We start from the raw sequence: 16,223 nt of genomic DNA on the forward strand, positions 1-16,223 counted from the left end.
GTAATGAGTCAAAAAGTCTACGCTTTGATCGTTCCCTGGAAGACCAGTAGTAGTTTCCGATGCACATCTGGTGGCACTTTGTAATCTGTGGACTATCAGAGTGTTGATGAAACACAGAAATTGCATCGGGATTGAATACAACAGTCACCATCCGCACTTTCCTCCATGGGAGTAATGTCTGAAAGAGTCTACGGTTTGATCGTTCCCTGGAAGATCAGCAGGAGTTTCCGATGCACATCTGGTGGCATTCTGTAATCTGTGGACCATCAGAGTGTTGATGAAACACAGAAAATGCATCGAGATTAAATACAACAGACACCATGCGCACTTTCCTCCAAGGGAGTAATGTCTCAATCAGTCTACGCTTTTATCGTTCCCTGGAAGACCAGTAGTAGTTTCCGATGCACATCTGGTGGCATTCTGTAATCTGTGGACTATCACAGTGTTGATGAAACACAGAAATTGCATCGGCATTGAATACAACAGTCACCATCCGCACTTTCCTCCATGGGAGTAATGTCTGAAACAGTCTACGGTTTGATCGTTCCCTGGAAGACCAGTAGTAGTTTCCGATGCACATCTGGAGGCATTCTGTAATCTGTGGACCTTCCGAGTGTTGTCTGAACTCAGAAATTGCATCGGGATTAAATACAACATTCACCATGCGCACTTTCCTCCATGGGAGTAATGTCTCAACCAGTCTACGCTTTGATCGTTAGCAGGAAGACCAGTACTAGTTTCCGATGCACATCTGAAGCCAATCTATAATCTGTGGACCATCAGAATGTTGATGAAACACAGTAATTTCATCAGGATTGAATACAACTGTCACCATCCGCAATTTCCTCCATGGGAGTAATGTCTGAAACAGTCTACGCCTTGATCGTTACCAGGAAGACCTGTAGTAGTTTCCGATGCACATCTGGAGACAATCTGTAATCTGTGGACTATCAGAGTGTTGATGAAACACAGAAGTTGCATCGGGATTGAATACAACAGTCACGATCCGCACTTTCCTTCATAGGAGTAATGTCTCAAACAGTCTACGCATTGATCGTTCCCTGGAAGACCAGTAGTTGTTTCCGATGCACATCTGGAGGCATTCTGTAATTTGTGGACCTTCAAAGTGTTGGTGAAACACAGAAATTGCATAGGGATTGAATACAACAGTCACCATGCACACTTTCCTCCATGGGAGTAATGTCTCAAACAGTCTACGTTTTTGATCGTTCCCAGGAAGACCAGTAGTAGTTTCCGATGCACATCTGGAGGCAATCTGTAATCTGTTAACTATCAGAGTGTTGATGAAACCCAGAAATTGCATCGGGATTGAATACAACAGTCACCATCCGCACTTTCCTCCATGGGAGTAATGTCTGAAACAGTCTACGGTTTGATCGTTCCCTGGAAGACCAGTAGGAGTTTCCGATGCACATCTGGTTGCATTCTGTAATCTGTGGTCTATACGAGTGTTGATGAAACACAGAAAATGCATCGGGATTAAATACAACAGTCACCATGCGCACTTTCCTCCACGGGAGTAATGTCTCAAACAGTCTACGCTATGATCGATCCCTGGAAGACCAGTAGTAGTTTCCGATGCACATCTGGTGGCATTCTGTAATCTGTGGACTATCAGAGTGTTGATGAAACACAGAAATTGCATCGGCATTGAATACAAGAGTCACCATCCGCACTTTCCTCCATGGGAGTAATGTCTGAAACAGTCTACGGTTTGATCGTTCCCTGGAAGACCAGTAGTAGTTTCCGATGCACATCTGGAGGCATTCTGTAATCTGTGGTCTATCAGAGTGTTGATGAAACACAGAAAATGCATTGGGAGTGAATACAACAGTCAGAATGCGCACTTTCCTACATGGGAGTAATGTCTCAAACAGTCTACGCTTTGATCGTTCCCTAGAAGACCAGTAGTAGATTGCGATGCACATCTGGAGGCATCCTGTAATTTGTGGACCTTCAAAGTGTTGATGAAACACAGAAATTGCATAGGGATTGAATACAACAGTCATCCTGCACACTTTCCTCCATGGGAGTAATGTCTCAAACAGTCTACGTTTTATCGTTCCCAGGAAGACCAGTAGTAGTTTCCGATGCACATCTGGTGGCATTCTATAATCTGCGGACTATCAGAATGCTGATGAAACACAGAAATTTCATCAGGATTGAATACAACAGTCACCATCCGCAATTTCCTCCATGGGAGTAATGTCTGAAACAGTCTACGCCTTGATCGTTACCAGGAAGACCAGTAGTAGTTTCCGATGCACATCTGGAAACAATCTGTAATCTGTGGACTCTCAGAGTGTTGAAGAAATCTGTGGACTATCCGAGTATTGATGAAACACAGAAATTTGCATCGCGATTGCATACAACATTTACCATGCGCACTTTCCTGAATGGGAGTAATGTCTCAAACAGTCTACGCTTTGATCGTTCCCTGGAAGACCAGAAGGAGTTTCCGATGCACATCTGGTGGCATTCTGCGATCTGTGGACTATCAGAGTGTTGATGAAACACAGAAATTGCATCGGGATTGAATACAACTGTCACCATGTACACTTTTCTTCATGGGAGTAATGTCTGAAACAGTCTATGCTTTGATCGTTACCAGGAAGACGAGTGGTAGTTCCCGATGCACATCTGGAGGCATTCTGTAATCTGTGGACTATCAGAGTGTTGATGAAACACAGAAAATGCTTCGGGAATGTATACAACAGTCACAATGCGCACTTTCCTCCATGGGAGTAATGTCTGAAACGGTCTACGCTTTGATCGTTCCCTGGAAGGCCAGTGGTAGTTTCCGATGCACATCTGGAGGCATTCTGTAATCTGTGGACTATCAGAGTGTTGATGAAACACAGAAACTGCATTGGGATTGAATACAACAGTCACCATGCGCACTTTCCTCCATGGGAGTAATGTCTCAAACACTCTACGCTTTGATCGTTCCCATTAAGACCAGTAGTAGTTTCCGATGCACATCTGGAGGCATTCTGTAATCTGTGGACTATCAGACTGTTGATGAAACACAGAAATTGCATCGGGATTGAATACAACGGTCACATTGCGCACTTTCCTTCATGGGAGTAAAGTCTCAAACAGTCTACGATTTGATCGTTCCCTGGAAGACCAGTAGTAGTTTCCAATGCACATCTGGAGTCATTCTGTAATCTGTGGACTATGTTGATGAAACACAGAAATTTCATCGGGATTGAATACAACAGTCACCATGCGCACTTTCCTCCATGGGAGCAATGTCTCAAAGAGTTTAGGCTCTGATCGTTCCCTGGAAGACCTGTAGTAGTTTCCGATGCACATCTGGAGGCATTCTGTAATCTTTGCGCTATCAGAGTGTTGATGAAACACAGAAATTGCATCTGGATTGAATACAACAGTCCCCATCCGCAGTTTCCTCCATGGGAGTAATGTCTCAAACAGTCTACGCATGGATCGTTCCCTGGAAGACAAGTAGTAGTTTCCGATGCACATCTGGAGCCATTCTGTAATCTGTGGAGTATCAGAGTGTTGATGAAACACTGAAATTACATCGGGATTGAATACAACAGTCACCATGCGCACTTTCCTCCATGGGAGTAATTCTCAAACAGTCTACGCTTTGATCGTTCCCTGGAAGACCAGTAGTAGTTTCCGATGAACATCTGATGGCATTCTGTAATCTGTGGACTCTCAGAGTGTTGATGAAACACAGAAATTGCATCGGGATTGAATACAACAGTCACCATGCGCACTTTCTTGAACGGAAGATATGTCTCAAACAGTCTACGCTTTTAATCGTCCCCTGGAAGACCAGTAGTAGTTTCCGATGCACATCTGGCGGCATTCTGTAATCTGTGGACTATCAGAGTGTTGATGAAACACAGAAATTGCATCGGTATTGAATACAACAGTCACCATCCACACTCTCCTCCATGGGAGTAATGTCTGAAACAGTCTACGCTTTGATCGTTCCCTGGAAGACCAGTAGTAGTTTCCGATGCACATCTGGTGGCATTCTGTAATCTGTGGACTATCAGAGTGTTGATGAAACACAGAAATTGAACCGGGATTGAATTCACCATGCGCACTTTTCTCCACGGGAGTAATGTCTCAATCAGTCTACGCTTTGATTGTTCTCTGGAAGACCAGTAGTAGTTTCCGATGCACATCTGGTGGCATTCTGTAATCTGTAGCCTATCAGAGTGTTGATGAAACACAGAAAATGCATCGAGATTGAATACAACAGTCAAGATGCGCACTTTCCTCCACGTGAGTAATGTGTCAAAAAGTCTACGCTTTGATCGTTCCCTGGAAGACCAGTAGTAGTTTCCGATGCACATCTGGTGGCACTTTGTAATCTGTGGACTATCAGAGTGTTGATGAAACACAGAAATTGCATCGGGATTGAATACAACAGTCACCATCCGCACTTTCCTCCATGGGAGTAATGTCTGAAAGAGTCTACGGTTTGATCGTTCCCTGGAAGATCAGCAGGAGTTTCCGATGCACATCTGGTGGCATTCTGTAATCTGTGGACCATCAGAGTGTTGATGAAACACAGAAAATGCATCGAGATTAAATACAACAGACACCATGCGCACTTTCCTCCAAGGGAGTAATGTCTCAATCAGTCTACGCTTTTATCGTTCCCTGGAAGACCGGTAGTAGTTTCCGATGCACATCTGGTGGCATTCTGTAATCTGTGGACTATCACAGTGTTGATGAAACACAGAAATTGCATCGGCATTGAATACAACAGTCACCATCCGCACTTTCCTCCATGGGAGTAATGTCTGAAACAGTCTACGGTTTGATCGTTCCCTGGAAGACCAGTAGTAGTTTCCGATGCACATCTGGAGGCATTCTGTAATCTGTGGACCTTCCGAGTGTTGTCTGAACTCAGAAATTGCATCGGGATTAAATACAACATTCACCATGCGCACTTTCCTCCATGGGAGTAATGTCTCAACCAGTCTACGCTTTGATCGTTAGCAGGAAGACCAGTACTAGTTTCCGATGCACATCTGAAGCCAATCTATAATCTGTGGACCATCAGAATGTTGATGAAACACAGTAATTTCATCAGGATTGAATACAACTGTCACCATCCGCAATTTCCTCCATGGGAGTAATGTCTGAAACAGTCTACGCCTTGATCGTTACCAGGAAGACCTGTAGTAGTTTCCGATGCACATCTGGAGACAATCTGTAATCTGTGGACTATCAGAGTGTTGATGAAACACAGAAGTTGCATCGGGATTGAATACAACAGTCACGATCCGCACTTTCCTTCATAGGAGTAATGTCTCAAACAGTCTACGCATTGATCGTTCCCTGGAAGACCAGTAGTTGTTTCCGATGCACATCTGGAGGCATTCTGTAATTTGTGGACCTTCAAAGTGTTGGTGAAACACAGAAATTGCATTGGGATTGAATACAACAGTTACCATGCGCACTTTCCTCCATGGGAGCAATGTCTCAAACACTCTACGCTTTGATCGTTCAAATTAAGACCAGTAGTAGTTTCCGATGCACATCTGGAGGCATTCTGTAACCTGTGGACTATTAGACTGTTGGTGAAACACAGAAATTGCATCGGGATTGAATACAACAGTCACCATGCGCTCTTTCCTCCATGGGAGTAATGTCTCAAACAGTCTACGATTTGATCGTTACCTGGAAGACCAGTAGTAGTTTCCGATGCACATCTGAAGCCAATCTGTAATCTGTGGACTATATGACTGTTGATGAAACATAGAAATTGCATCGGGATTGAATACAACAGTCACCATGCGCACTTTCCTCCATGGGAGCAATGTCTCAAAGAGTTTAGGCTCTGATCGTTCCCTGGAAGACCAGTAGTAGTTTCCGATCCACATCTGGAGGCATTCTGTAATCTGTGCACTATCAGAGTGTTGATGAAACACAGAAATTGCATCGGGATTGAATACAACAGTCCCCATTCGCACTTTCCTCCATGGGAGTAATGTCTCAAACAGTCTACGCTTTGATCGTTCAGTGGAAGACCAGTATTAGTTTCCGATGCACATCTGGTGGCATTCTGTAATCTGTGGACCATCAGAGTGTAGATGGAACACAGAAATTGCATCGGGATTGAATACAACAGTCACCACGCGCACTTTCCGCCACGTTAGTAATGTCTCAAACAATTTACGCTTTGATCGCTCCCTGGAAAACCAGAAGTAGTTTCCAATGCACCTCTGGAGGCATTCTGTAATCTGTGGACTATAAGAGTGTTGATGAAACACAGATATTGCATCGGGATTGAATTCACCATGCGCACTTTCCTCCACGGGAGTAAGCTCTCAAACAGTCTACGCTTTGATTGTTCTCTGGAAGACCAGTAGTAGTTTCCGATGCACATCTGGTGGCATTCTGTAATCTGTGGACTATCAGAGTGTTGATGAAACACAGAAATTGCATCGAGATTGAATACAACAGTCAAGATGCGCACTTTCCTCCACGTGAGTAATGTGTCAAAAAGTCTACGCTTTGATCGTTCCCTGGAAGACCAGTAGTAGTTTCCGATGCACATCTGGTGGCACTTTGTAATCTGTGGACTATCAGAGTGTTGATGAAACACAGAAATTGCATCGGGATTGAATACAACAGTCACCATCCGCACTTTCCTCCATGGGAGTAATGTCTGAAAGAGTCTACGGTTTGATCGTTCCCTGGAAGATCAGCAGGAGTTTCCGATGCACATCTGGTGGCATTCTGTAATCTGTGGACCATCAGAGTGTTGATGAAACACAGAAAATGCATCGAGATTAAATACAACAGACACCATGCGCACTTTCCTCCAAGGGAGTAATGTCTCAATCAGTCTACGCTTTTATCGTTCCCTGGAAGACCAGTAGTAGTTTCCGATGCACATCTGGTGGCATTCTGTAATCTGTGGACTATCACAGTGTTGATGAAACACAGAAATTGCATCGGCATTGAATACAACAGTCACCATCCGCACTTTCCTCCATGGGAGTAATGTCTGAAACAGTCTACGGTTTGATCGTTCCCTGGAAGACCAGTAGTAGTTTCCGATGCACATCTGGAGGCATTCTGTAATCTGTGGACCGTCCGAGTGTTGTCTGAACTCAGAAATTGCATCGGGATTAAATACAACATTCACCATGCGCACTTTCCTCCATGGGAGTAATGTCTCAACCAGTCTACGCTTTGATCGTTAGCAGGAAGACCAGTACTAGTTTCCGATGCACATCTGAAGCCAATCTATAATCTGTGGACCATCAGAATGTTGATGAAACACAGTAATTTCATCAGGATTGAATACAACTGTCACCATCCGCAATTTCCTCCATGGGAGTAATGTCTGAAACAGTCTACGCCTTGATCGTTACCAGGAAGACCTGTAGTAGTTTCCGATGCACATCTGGAGACAATCTGTAATCTGTGGACTATCAGAGTGTTGATGAAACACAGAAGTTGCATCGGGATTGAATACAACAGTCACGATCCGCACTTTCCTTCATAGGAGTAATGTCTCAAACAGTCTACGCATTGATCGTTCCCTGGAAGACCAGTAGTTGTTTCCGATGCACATCTGGAGGCATTCTGTAATTTGTGGACCTTCAAAGTGTTGGTGAAACACAGAAATTGCATAGGGATTGAATACAACAGTCACCATGCACACTTTCCTCCATGGGAGTAATGTCTCAAACAGTCTACGTTTTTGATCGTTCCCAGGAAGACCAGTAGTAGTTTCCGATGCACATCTGGAGGCAATCTGTAATCTGTTAACTATCAGAGTGTTGATGAAACCCAGAAATTGCATCGGGATTGAATACAACAGTCACCATCCGCACTTTCCTCCATGGGAGTAATGTCTGAAACAGTCTACGGTTTGATCGTTCCCTGGAAGACCAGTAGGAGTTTCCGATGCACATCTGGTTGCATTCTGTAATCTGTGGTCTATACGAGTGTTGATGAAACACAGAAAATGCATCGGGATTAAATACAACAGTCACCATGCGCACTTTCCTCCACGGGAGTAATGTCTCAAACAGTCTACGCTATGATCGATCCCTGGAAGACCAGTAGTAGTTTCCGATGCACATCTGGTGGCATTCTGTAATCTGTGGACTATCAGAGTGTTGATGAAACACAGAAATTGCATCGGCATTGAATACAAGAGTCACCATCCGCACTTTCCTCCATGGGAGTAATGTCTGAAACAGTCTACGGTTTGATCGTTCCCTGGAAGACCAGTAGTAGTTTCCGATGCACATCTGGAGGCATTCTGTAATCTGTGGTCTATCAGAGTGTTGATGAAACACAGAAAATGCATTGGGAGTGAATACAACAGTCAGAATGCGCACTTTCCTACATGGGAGTAATGTCTCAAACAGTCTACGCTTTGATCGTTCCCTAGAAGACCAGTAGTAGATTGCGATGCACATCTGGAGGCATCCTGTAATTTGTGGACCTTCAAAGTGTTGATGAAACACAGAAATTGCATAGGGATTGAATACAACAGTCATCCTGCACACTTTCCTCCATGGGAGTAATGTCTCAAACAGTCTACGTTTTATCGTTCCCAGGAAGACCAGTAGTAGTTTCCGATGCACATCTGGTGGCATTCTATAATCTGCGGACTATCAGAATGCTGATGAAACACAGAAATTTCATCAGGATTGAATACAACAGTCACCATCCGCAATTTCCTCCATGGGAGTAATGTCTGAAACAGTCTACGCCTTGATCGTTACCAGGAAGACCAGTAGTAGTTTCCGATGCACATCTGGAAACAATCTGTAATCTGTGGACTCTCAGAGTGTTGATGAAATCTGTGGACTATCCGAGTATTGATGAAACACAGAAATTTGCATCGCGATTGCATACAACATTTACCATGCGCACTTTCCTGAATGGGAGTAATGTCTCAAACAGTCTACGCTTTGATCGTTCCCTGGAAGACCAGAAGGAGTTTCCGATGCACATCTGGTGGCATTCTGCGATCTGTGGACTATCAGAGTGTTGATGAAACACAGAAATTGCATCGGGATTGAATACAACTGTCACCATGTACACTTTTCTTCATGGGAGTAATGTCTCAAACAGTCTATGCTTTGATCGTTACCAGGAAGACGAGTGGTAGTTCCCGATGCACATCTGGAGGCATTCTGTAATCTGTGGACTATCAGAGTGTTGATGAAACACAGAAAATGCTTCGGGAATGTATACAACAGTCACAATGCGCACTTTCCTCCATGGGAGTAATGTCTGAAACGGTCTACGCTTTGATCGTTCCCTGGAAGGCCAGTGGTAGTTTCCGATGCACATCTGGAGGCATTCTGTAATCTGTGGACTAACAGAGTGTTGATGAAACACAGAAACTGCATTGGGATTGAATACAACAGTCACCATGCGCACTTTCCTCCATGGGAGTAATGTCTCAAACACTCTACGCTTTGATCGTTCCCATTAAGACCAGTAGTAGTTTCCGATGCACATCTGGAGGCATTCTGTAATCTGTGGACTATCAGACTGTTGATGAAACACAGAAATTGCATCGGGATTGAATACAACGGTCACATTGCGCACTTTCCTTCATGGGAGTAAAGTCTCAAACAGTCTACGATTTGATCGTTCCCTGGAAGACCAGTAGTAGTTTCCAATGCACATCTGGAGTCATTCTGTAATCTGTGGACTATGTTGATGAAACACAGAAATTTCATCGGGATTGAATACAACAGTCACCATGCGCACTTTCCTCCATGGGAGCAATGTCTCAAAGAGTTTAGGCTCTGATCGTTCCCTGGAAGACCTGTAGTAGTTTCCGATGCACATCTGGAGGCATTCTGTAATCTTTGCGCTATCAGAGTGTTGATGAAACACAGAAATTGCATCTGGATTGAATACAACAGTCCCCATCCGCAGTTTCCTCCATGGGAGTAATGTCTCAAACAGTCTACGCATGGATCGTTCCCTGGAAGACAAGTAGTAGTTTCCGATGCACATCTGGAGCCATTCTGTAATCTGTGGAGTATCAGAGTGTTGATGAAACACTGAAATTACATCGGGATTGAATACAACAGTCACCATGCGCACTTTCCTCCATGGGAGTAATTCTCAAACAGTCTACGCTTTGATCGTTCCCTGGAAGACCAGTAGTAGTTTCCGATGAACATCTGATGGCATTCTGTAATCTGTGGACTCTCAGAGTGTTGATGAAACACAGAAATTGCATCGGGATTGAATACAACAGTCACCATGCGCACTTTCTTGAACGGAAGATATGTCTCAAACAGTCTACGCTTTTAATCGTCCCCTGGAAGACCAGTAGTAGTTTCCGATGCACATCTGGCGGCATTCTGTAATCTGTGGACTATCAGAGTGTTGATGAAACACAGAAATTGCATCGGTATTGAATACAACAGTCACCATCCACACTCTCCTCCATGGGAGTAATGTCTGAAACAGTCTACGCTTTGATCGTTCCCTGGAAGACCAGTAGTAGTTTCCGATGCACATCTGGTGGCATTCTGTAATCTGTGGACTATCAGAGTGTTGATGAAACACAGAAATTGAACCGGGATTGAATTCACCATGCGCACTTTTCTCCACGGGAGTAATGTCTCAATCAGTCTACGCTTTGATTGTTCTCTGGAAGACCAGTAGTAGTTTCCGATGCACATCTGGTGGCATTCTGTAATCTGTAGCCTATCAGAGTGTTGATGAAACACAGAAAATGCATCGGGATTGAATACAACAGTCACCATGCGCACTTTCCTCCACGGGAGTAATGTCCCAAACAGTCTACGATTTGATCGTTCCCTGGAAGATCAGTGCTAGTTTCCGATGCACATCTGAAGCTAATCTGTAATCTGTGGACTATCAGAGTGTTGATGGAACACGGAAACTGCATCGGGATTGAATACAACAGTCACCATACGCACTTTGCTCCATGGGAGTAATGTCTGAGACCGTCTATGCTTTGATCGTTCCCTGGAAGACCAGTAGTAGTTTCCGATGCACATCTGGAGGCATTCTGTAATCTGTGGACTATAAGACTGTTGATGAAACACAGAAATTTCATCGGGATTGACTACAACAGTCACCATGCGCACTTTCCTCCATGGGAGCAATGTCTCAAAGAGTTTAGGCTCTGATCGTTCCCTGGAAGACCAGTAGTAGTTTTCGCTGCACATCTGGAGGCATTCTGTAATCTGTGCGCTATCAGAGTGTTGATGAAACACAGAAATTGCATCTGGATTGAATACAACAGTCCCAATCCGCAGTTTCTTCCATGGGAGTAATGTCTCAAACAGTCTACGCTTTGATCGTTCCCTGGAAGACCAGTATTAGTTTCCGATGCACATCTGGTGGCATTCTGTAATCTGTGGACCATCACAGTGTTGATGAAACACAGAAATTGCATCGGGATTGAACACAACAGTCACCACGCTCACTTTCCGCCACGGGAGTAATGTCTCAAAGAGTCTACGCTTTGATCGTTCCCTGTAAGACCAGTAGTAGTTTCCGATGCACATCTGGTGGCCTTCTGTAATCTGTGGACTATCAGACTGTTGATGAAACACAGAAATTGCATCGGGATTGAATACAACAGTCACCATTCGCACTTTCCTCCATGGGTGTAATGTCTCAAACAGTCCACGCTTTGATCGTTCCCTGGAAGACCAGTAGTAGTTTCCGATGCACATCTGGTGGCATTCTGTAATCTGTGGGCTATCAGAGTATTGATGAAATACAGAAATTGCATCGGGATTGAATACAACAGTCACCATGCGAACTTTCCTCAATGTGTGTAATGTCTCAAACAATTTTCGCTTTGATCGTTCCCTGGAAGACCAGTAGTAGTTTCCGATGCACAACTGGTGGCATTCTGTAATCTGTGGACTATCAGAGTGTTGATGAAACACAGAAAATGCATCGGGAATGAATACAACAGTCACAATGCGCACTTTCCTCCATAGGAGTAATGTCTGAAACAGTCTACGCTTTGATCGTTCCCAGGAAGACCTGTAGTAGATTTCAATGCACATCTGGAGGCATTCTATAATCTGCGGACTATCAGACTGTTGATGAAACACAGAAATTGCATCGGGATTGAATACAACAGTCACCATGCACACTTTCCTCCATGGGAGTAATGTCTGAAACAGTCTACGCTTTGATCGTTCCCATTAAGACCAGTAGTAGTTTCCGATGCACATCTGGAGGCATTCTGTAATCTGTGGACTATCAGACTGTTGATGAAACACAGAAATTGCGTCGGGATTGAATACAACAGTCACAATGCGCACTTTCCTCCATGGGAGTAATGTCACAAACAGTCTACGATTTGATCGTTCCCTGGAAGACCAGTAGTAGTTTCCGATGCACATCTGGAGGCACTCTGTAATCTGTTGACTATAAGACTGTTAATGAAACACAGAAATTTCATCGGGATTGAATACAACAGTCACCATGCACACTTTCCTCAATGGGAGCAATGTCTCAAAGGGTTTAGGCTCTGATCGTTCCCTGGAAGACCACTAGTAGTTTTCGATGCACATCTGGAGGCATTCTGTAATCTGTGCGCTATCAGAGTGTTGATGAAACGCAGAAATTGCATCTGGATTGAATACAAGAGTCCCAATCCGCAGTTTCCTCCATGGGAGTAATGTCTCAAACAGTCTACGCTTTGATCGTTCCCTGGACGACCAGTATTAGTTTCCGATGCACATCTGGTGGCATTCTGTAATCTGTGGATCATCAGAGTGTTGATGAAACACAGAAATTGCATCGGGATTGAACACAACAGTCACCACGCGCACTTTCCGCCACGGGAGTAATGTCTCAAAGAGTCTACGCTTTGATCGTTCCCTGTAAGACCAGTAGTAGTTTCCGATGCACATCTGGTGGCATTCTGTAATCTGTGGTCTATCAGAGTGTTGATGAAACACAGAAATTGCATCAGGAGTGAATACGACAGTCACCATGCGCACTTTCCTCTTCAGGAGTAATGTCTCAAACAGTCTACGATTTGATCGTTCCCTGGAAGATCAGTACTAGTTTCCGATGCACATCTGAAGCCAATCTTTAATCTGTGGACTATCAGAGTGTTGATGAAACACAGAAATTGCATCGGGATTGAATACGACAGTCACCATCCGTACTCTCCTCCATGGGAGTAATGTCTGAAACCGTCTACGCTTTGATCGTTCCCAGGTAGACCAGTAATAGTTTCCGATGCACATCTACAGACAATCTGTAATCTGTGGACTATCAGAGTGTTGATGAAACACAGAAATTGAATCGGGGTTGAATACAACAGTCACCATCCACACATTCCATCATGGGAGTAACGTCTGAAACAGTCTACGCTTTGATCGTTACCTGGAAGACCAGTAGTAGTTTCCGATGCACATCTGGATGCATTCTGTAATTTGTGGACCATCAAAATGTTGTTGAAACACAGAAATTGCATCGGGATAGAATACAACAGTCAGCATGCGCACTTTCCTCCACAGGAGTAATGTCTCAATCAGTCTACGCTTTGATTGTTCTCTGGAAGACCAGTAGTAGTTTCCGATGCACATCTGGTGGCATTCTGTAATCTGTAGCCTATCAGAGTGTTGATGAAACACAGAAAATGCATCGGGATTGAATACAACAGTCACCATGCGCACTTTCCTCCACGGGAGTAATGTCCCAAACAGTCTACGATTTGATCGTTCCCTGGAAGATCAGTGCTAGTTTCCGATGCACATCTGAAGCTAATCTGTAATCTGTGGACTATCAGAGTGTTGATGGAACACGGAAACTGCATCGGGATTGAATACAACAGTTACCATACGCACTTTGCTCCATGGGAGTAATGTCTGAGACCGTCTATGCTTTGATCGTTCCCTGGAAGACCAGTAGTAGTTTCCGATGCACATCTGGAGGCATTCTGTAATCTGTGGACTATAAGACTGTTGATGAAACACAGAAATTTCATCGGGATTGACTACAACAGTCACCATGCGCACTTTCCTCCATGGGAGCAATGTCTCAAAGAGTTTAGGCTCTGATCGTTCCCTGGAAGACCAGTAGTAGATTTCGCTGCACATCTGGAGGCATTCTGTAATCTGTGCGCTATCAGAGTGTTGATGAAACACAGAAATTGCATCTGGATTGAATACAACAGTCCCAATCCGCAGTTTCTTCCATGGGAGTAATGTCTCAAACAGTCTACGCTTTGATCGTTCCCTGGAAGACCAGTATTAGTTTCCGATGCACATCTGGTGGCATTCTGTAATCTGTGGACCATCACAGTGTTGATGAAACACAGAAATTGCATCGGGATTGAACACAACAGTCACCACGCTCACTTTTCGCCACGGGAGTAATGTCTCAAAGAGTCTACGCTTTGATCGTTCCCTGTAAGACCAGTAGTAGTTTCCGATGCACATCTGGTGGCCTTCTGTAATCTGTGGACTATCAGACTGTTGATGAAACACAGAAATTGCATCGGGATTGAATACAACAGTCACCATTCGCACTTTCCTCCATGGGTGTAATGTCTCAAACAGTCCACGCTTTGATCGTTCCCTGGAAGACCAGTAGTAGTTTCCGATGCACATCTGGTGGCATTCTGTAATCTGTGGGCTATCAGAGTATTGATGAAATACAGAAATTGCATCGGGATTGAATACAACAGTCACCATGCGAACTTTCCTCAATGTGTGTAATGTCTCAAACAATTTACGCTTTGATCGTTCCCTGGAAGACCAGTAGTAGTTTCCGATGCACAACTGGTGGCATTCTGTAATCTGTGGACTATCAGAGTGTTGATGAAACACAGAAAATGCATCGGGAATGAATACAACAGTCACAATGCGCACTTTCCTCCATAGGAGTAATGTCTGAAACAGTCTACGCTTTGATCGTTCCCAGGAAGACCTGTAGTAGATTTCAATGCACATCTGGAGGCATTCTATAATCTGCGGACTATCAGACTGTTGATGAAACACAGAAATTGCATCGGGATTGAATACAACAGTCACCATGCACACTTTCCTCCATGGGAGTAATGTCTGAAACAGTCTACGCTTTGATCGTTCCCATTAAGACCAGTAGTAGTTTCCGATGCACATCTGGAGGCATTCTGTAATCTGTGGACTATCAGACTGTTGATGAAACACAGAAATTGCGTCGGGATTGAATACAACAGTCACAATGCGCACTTTCCTCCATGGGAGTAATGTCACAAACAGTCTACGATTTGATCGTTCCCTGGAAGACCAGTAGTAGTTTCCGATGCACATCTGGAGGCATTCTGTAATCTGTTGACTATAAGACTGTTGATGAAACACAGAAATTTCATCGGGATTGAATACAACAGTCACCATGCACACTTTCCTCAATGGGAGCAATGTCTCAAAGGGTTTAGGCTCTGATCGTTCCCTGGAAGACCACTAGTAGTTTTCGATGCACATCTGGAGGCATTCTGTAATCTGTGCGCTATCAGAGTGTTGATGAAACGCAGAAATTGCATCTGGATTGAATACAAGAGTCCCAATCCGCAGTTTCCTCCATGGGAGTAATGTCTCAAACAGTCTACGCTTTGATCGTTCCCTGGACGACCAGTATTAGTTTCCGATGCACATCTGGTGGCATTCTGTAATCTGTGGATCATCAGAGTGTTGATGAAACACAGAAATTGCATCGGGATTGAACACAACAGTCACCACGCGCACTTTCCGCCACGGGAGTAATGTCTCAAAGAGTCTACGCTTTGATCGTTCCCTGTAAGACCAGTAGTAGTTTCCGATGCACATCTGGTGGCATTCTGTAATCTGTGGTCTATCAGAGTGTTGATGAAACACAGAAATTGCATCAGGAGTGAATACGACAGTCACCATGCGCACTTTCCTCTTCAGGAGTAATGTCTCAAACAGTCTACACTTTGATCGTTCCCTGGAAGATCAGTACTAGTTTCCGATGCACATCTGAAGCCAATCTGTAATCTGTGGACTATCAGAGTGTTGATGGAACACAGAAACTGCATCGGGATTGTATACAACAGTCACCATCCGCCCTATGCTCCACAGGAGTAATGTCTGAGACAGTCTACGCTTTGATCGTTCCCTGGAAGACCAGTAGTAGTTTCCGATGCACATCTGGAGGCATTCTGTAATCTGTGGACTATCAAAGTGTTGATAAAACACAGAAATTTC

This window comes from Schistocerca gregaria, unplaced genomic scaffold (assembly GCF_023897955.1).
Source record: "Schistocerca gregaria isolate iqSchGreg1 unplaced genomic scaffold, iqSchGreg1.2 ptg000169l, whole genome shotgun sequence".
Lineage (NCBI taxonomy): Eukaryota > Metazoa > Arthropoda > Insecta > Orthoptera > Acrididae > Schistocerca > Schistocerca gregaria.